This window comes from Arachis hypogaea, chromosome 11, assembly GCF_003086295.3.
Source record: "Arachis hypogaea cultivar Tifrunner chromosome 11, arahy.Tifrunner.gnm2.J5K5, whole genome shotgun sequence".
NCBI lineage: Eukaryota > Viridiplantae > Streptophyta > Magnoliopsida > Fabales > Fabaceae > Arachis > Arachis hypogaea.
Window position 1 is genome coordinate 129,854,565 of NC_092046.1, and position 6,145 is coordinate 129,860,709.

A 6,145-nucleotide genomic window follows, 5' to 3' on the forward strand; every position below is an offset into this window, starting at 1 on the left:
TGGATCACCACGAGCAATCGTGAGCGATCAAGGTACCCATTTCTGTAACAGGAGACTGAACACCCTATTGAAGAAGCATGGCATTATTCACAAAGTAGACACAGCATACCACCCGCAAACTAATGGACAAGCGGAAGTGTCCAATAGAGAAATAAAGCGTATCCTGGAGAAAATAGTCAAGCCTCATAGGAAGGACTGGAGCGCCAGGCTACAAGATGCGCTTTGGGCATATCGGACTGCATACAAGACACCTATAGGAATGAGTCCCTTATGCTTGGTTTATGGAAAAGCTTGTCACCTCCCAGTAGAGATTGAACACAAAGCATTCTGGGCGGTGAGAGAGATCAACATGGATTATGAGAAAGCCGGAGCTGAACTGAAGTTGCAACTGCAAGAATTAGAGAACCTTCGCCTAGAAGCTTATGAAAACTCCAGGCTGTATAAAGAGAAGGTGAAAGCTGCGCATGATAAGAACATCAAGAGAAGAGAATTTCAACCTGGGGACTTAGTCCTCCTTTACAACTCCAGATTGTGGCTCATGCCAGGCAAGTTGAGATCCAGATGGGACGGTCCCTATCGTGTAGAGAGGGCGGAGCCATACGGAGTCTTTCACTTGAGCCATCCTTCAAGCTCCGAACTTATAAAGGTAAATGGACATCGCTTGATGTTATTTCATGGGGAAAAGATGGCAAAAAACCAGGAGTTTGAGATCTTCCTCTTGGAAGATCCACCCACAATAGAAGACTGAGATAGTGGAGCGTCCAACTTAAGGACGTTAAAGCAAAGTGCTGGGTGGGAGACAACCCACCATGGTATGATCGTTCCTCCCCCTCTTCTTAATTTCCTTTTTCAATAACTCTTCTCAGTACCAATGCCTATAGTCTGCATCTGCATTTGCATACTGCATAAAAAAAATTTTGGCACGCGACGCGACAACGTCGCCGACGCATCCGCGTCATATGTGCCTCAAGGAAGAAAAGAGATTTTACATAGAGTCATGCGAGAGCGTGGCTGGAGGCGTGCCCTTGGCACAATTTGACCCATGTGCCCGCGTCGCTGACGCGTCTACGTCATGTGGAAAAAAATGTCTCCCACGCGTTCGAGTCGAACACGCGAACGCGTGCCCTGAAAATTGACGTAAGAAAGGGTGTATGGCAGAATGTTATGCTGAACCAGGGCTGGAATGGTGCTAGACGCACAAGCCCTACCACGCGAACGCTTGCCCCACGCGTCCGCGTCGTTTTGCAATCTTGGCCATTCATGCGATCGCGTCCACCACGCGAACGTGTCACCCTGAAATTTGGCAACAATGAGTTTCGAACAGAGAGTAATGTGAGCGCGAGGCTGCCCTCGCGCCACTAGCACCGATCATTTCACGCGTCCGCGTCAGTTAATCTAAGCGCCATTCGCGCGAACGCGTACCCCACGCGTCTGCGTCGCTCGCGCCGCACAACCTATCCAAATCTGCCAAAATATCTTATCTTTTCCTTCCCCAAATCCTACTTTTTCTTTTTCCCTTCTTCTTTCTTCCCCCCCCTTTTTTTTTCTTCCTTCTTCCTTCTTTCTCACTTTCTACTTTCTCTCTCTCACCACCATTATCAAGGTTTTTTCTTTTCTTCTTCCCTCCTTACTTTTCTATTCTTCTTCTTATTTCTATGTTTTCTTTTTCTTTTCTTTTTTTTTCTTTTTACTTTCATTATCCATGTTTTCTTTTTCTTTTAATTGGTATTGGAAATTTATTTTGGGTCATTATTTCTTATGATTTGCTTGTAGATTGTTAAGGAATTGTTTGACAATTATATATTAATTTTATAGGGTTGCTTGCATGTTCAATTTATTACTTTCAATAGCTTATTTGCCATGCATGCTATGTGTTTGTGAAAACGCCCGTATGGCATTGTGCATTATTTTTAGATTTCTTTTATTCTACTACTCTAAATGCTTGCTTTTCACAAAACATTTTTTATATTTCATTAATTAAATATAATTGTTATTACAGAGAGATTGTTAGTTTGACAGACTTGGTAATCTAACTTGGACTTTGAATGCTTGATTTATGCTACTCATGCCTTTGCCAGCATGCCAATAAAAACCTTGCATTTAACTGTCTTCATATGCACTTGCTATATTTTCATTGATGATTTTTCACATGTAGTCATGACCATGTGTTAACATCATTTGTTTTAATGTGCATTGATTACCACCTTTTCCGTTCTCTTCCTTGCTCTAACCCTTGAATTCTTAACATCCTTATTCTTTCCCTTTCAGGATGGCTACCAAGAAAGGAAAAGAGAAAGCTACTCCCAAACCACCAGCAAGGAGAGGAACAAAAAGAGAATTAGTGGCAGAGCCCTCTTCAACTGCAGTTAAGCCCTCAACAAAACGAATTAAGAGGATTATCAAGGTCGATGAAAAAGAGAAAGCCTTCCTAGCAAAGGACACTGTGCGATTTCTCAACCGCTACTGTGAGCAGATGTTCCCCATCCCGGCGGCAAGGAATTACAACAACGAATACCTGCTTATCCTCCCGACCCGTATTGCTGAATTTGTTGAGCCACGAATCGATCACAGACACTAGGGATTCCTACAAAGACAGCCACGACAGGTTAATCTCTCATGGGTAGTCGAGTTCTACTCTAATTTTCACTTGCCAACCCTGCAGTCTGTCTATGTCCGTCAGAAGCAAATCCCCATTACAGAAGAGGCCATTCAACGAGCTTTGGATCTCCCCCTGCTCCAGAAGGACTGGACGCATTCCAAGAGGTCGCACTCAAGCGCCAGACGTACCAATTTGACTGGGACGCTGTTCTCAGAGTTATCGCACAACCTGGAAGCAGATGGATTTATGGATACCATCGTTCCCGACCTAAGGGAATATCGGCTTCCGCACTTACTTTGGAGGCTCGCGTATGGGCACAGATTATGTCCCACTACATCTTTCCGAGCACTCATGAGTCCTCCTTCACTGCAGACATGGCCGTTCTACTATGGTGCATCCTCACAGACCAGCCTCTACACCTACCAAGACACATCCGGAATGCCATGGGACACGTACAAATTGCGGGCAACCTACCTTTTTCCGCCTTGGTCTCAGAACGTGTTGCAGCAGCCGGAGTCTCCTACAGAGCTGGGGACACCAAAGCCATGCTTCCCCGGGATGATCAGTACATCCCTAACGGAAAATATCTCAGGCCACCAACAGCCACTACCAGCCAGTTCGCAGAACAAGCTGCAAACATTCCCCCTTCCACACCACAAGCACCTTCAATAAGTCAACTGCTCCATCAAATACTAGAGAGGTTGGACTGGCAAGAACAGAAAGTGAAGCTACGAGAGCGTCGCAACCAGCGCCAATTCAAATACCTCAAAGAGCTACTCACAGGCTACCATAGGCCTAACAAGGACCCAGATACCCCGGACTCCACTTCATTTACCAGCACAGGGAGCCATGACGGTCCCGACTATGGAGATACTGCTACCAGCCCCCCTTTGTTCTTGACAGATGGCACCGAGGACGGTGCAAAGCCTTAAGTGTGGGGAGGTCGGTCAGTGCCTGACTTCCGGAGGTAATTTCTCTTCCTTAACACCAATAAAATAGTTAGTTTTTCAATTTTTTTTTTTAGAATATGATAGATTGCATAGTAATAGGTTAATTGCATGCATGTTCTACTCGATTGAAAGGATAATAAGTTTCTCCTAAGACCTGAATCTTTCACTAATTTAAATCAAAACCCTTATGTTAAAATTGTTTGAAGTTGTAATTGGAACATGGTTTTTGAGCTAAAGAACACACAACCTGTGAGACTTTGAGCCTAAATACATGGTTACATTATTTAACCATAACTATATTTTTTTCTTGTGTGTTTATTTCTCTATGATTGTAATTTGAATTTTGTTTTATCCTATATGTCCATTATTTAGTGTATTTACATGCTTGCATATGATTGATGCCATTATTTGTTTAGCTCACTTATCCCAAATAAGCCTACCCTTTTAATTACCTTTGTTAGCAACTTTGAGCCATTTTAATCCCAGTTGTTCTACATTTTACCACATTACTAGCCTTAAGCAGAAAAACAATTAAATATCCCTATTGAATCTTTGGTTAGCTTAAGATAGAAATTGTGTGTTAATTGAGTTTGGGAAGATTGTGAGAACAAAGGTTAATAAAGGAATGTGTCATGATAAGACAATGGAAATTTGGGTACCTACTCATGTGAAACTATAAAAGAAAATTAAAAATCTATGTGCATTGATAAGCTATGTCTATTTTTATGTTCAAAAAAAAAAATTTACAATATTTTAGTAAATAAGGGGACAAAATTACCCCAATGATAAGTTAAAGTTCAACAATCAATGCACATGTGATAAAATCAAAATAAAGGATGATGCATGAGTATGGAATGTGAAAAGGAAATTCTGGGTAGCTAGGTATGAAATTTAAAGTTATATAGAATATACATATGTGATCAGGTGAAAGCTTGGGTTAATTAAAGATTCAATTTATAAGCTCACTTAGCCATATATACCCTTACCTTTACCTCATCCCCATTACAACCTTGAAAAGACCTCATGATGTTTGCATTGGTACATTAAATGTTGTTGATTGGTTAGGTGAAGAACAAAAATTAGAAAGCATGATTAGAGAAGGATAGAGTGATTACCCTATACACTAGAGAGATTAGAGTGCACACACGCCATCAGTGAGGGTTCAATGCTCAACTCCATGTCCTGTTTTCACAAGCTATCTTCTTACAAATTTACTTGCTTTTACTGTATGATTTAAACTGGTGGAATCTGCTCTATGTTCTGTCTTAGAGAACTTATTTATTTTAATCAGATAGACAAAATCATATAGTTGCATTCATGTATATAGGTTGCATTGCATTGCATGAGTCTTACATACCGCTATTCATTCATTTTTACCTCCTCCAACTAAGCATGAGGACATGCTAATGTTTAAGTGTGGGGAGGTTGATAAACCATTATTTTATGATTTATATTGTGTTTAATTGAGTGGTTTTATCAAGTCTTTCACCCACTTATTCATATGCTTTGCATGTATTCACAATTCCTTCCTAAAATTATTCTATGATTGAAAAATTGCTTCATAAAGATCTTTTAATTGAATTTCCCTTAATTGAATTTCCCTTCATACCAATCGATGCCGTGATCTGTGTGTTAAGTGTTTTAGGCTTCATAGGGCAGGAATGGCTTAGAGAATGGAGAGGAAGCTTGCAAAGATGGAAGGAACACAAGAAATTGAGGAGATGACCAGCGAGAAGTGACACGGGTGCATGGCTCACGCGACCGCACGTAATAGAGGAAATCGCAGTGACGCGCTCGCGTGCATGATGCGAACGCGTGGATTGGAAGCTGCATGAGTGACGCAAATGCGTGGACAACGCACACGCGTGGCACGGAAAACGCTGAGGGACGCGAACGCGTGGACGACGCGGTCGCGTGGCGTGCGCGATCTGCAGAATTTACAGAAGTCACTGGCGTGAATTCTGGGCCGCGTTCTAACCCAGGTTTCGGCCCAAAAATGCAGATTAGAGCCAGGGAACATGCAGAGACAAAGGACGACATTCATTCCGCATAATTTTTAGTTTTAGATCTAATTTTACTCATCCTCTAGGTTTTCTCTCTACACATTCATAGTTCTTAGGATTTTGTTTTTATTGCTTTTTGGATTGGGATATCGAGAAGAGTTGTTACCTCCACAAGACTTCATCTCTCCAGTTTGTTTTCTCTACTTTTTACTTACTCTTCCATATCCTTAATTTGTCCAGAGTACAATTGGATTATTTTTAGAATTACTTAATACAAAGACTATTTTTATTTTTTTTAATTAATCTCTTTGATTATTGTTTATCATGTCTCTTTTTATTTCCCCTCTTTATTTTGTGAAGTCTATATTTATGATAATGGAGTAGTCCCCCAACTTGATTGGGAGTTGATTAAAAGGAGAACCTTGAGTTGGAATACTCAAGAGTTCAATTGTAATTGGTTCGTTGTTGGTGGCTTGTTAGTCACTAACTCTAATCCTTCCCAAGGGAGAGGATTAGGACTTGTGAATAGAAGTTGGCTTTTAACTTGACTTTCCTTCATTCGTTGAGGGTTAACTAAGTGGAACAACTACTAA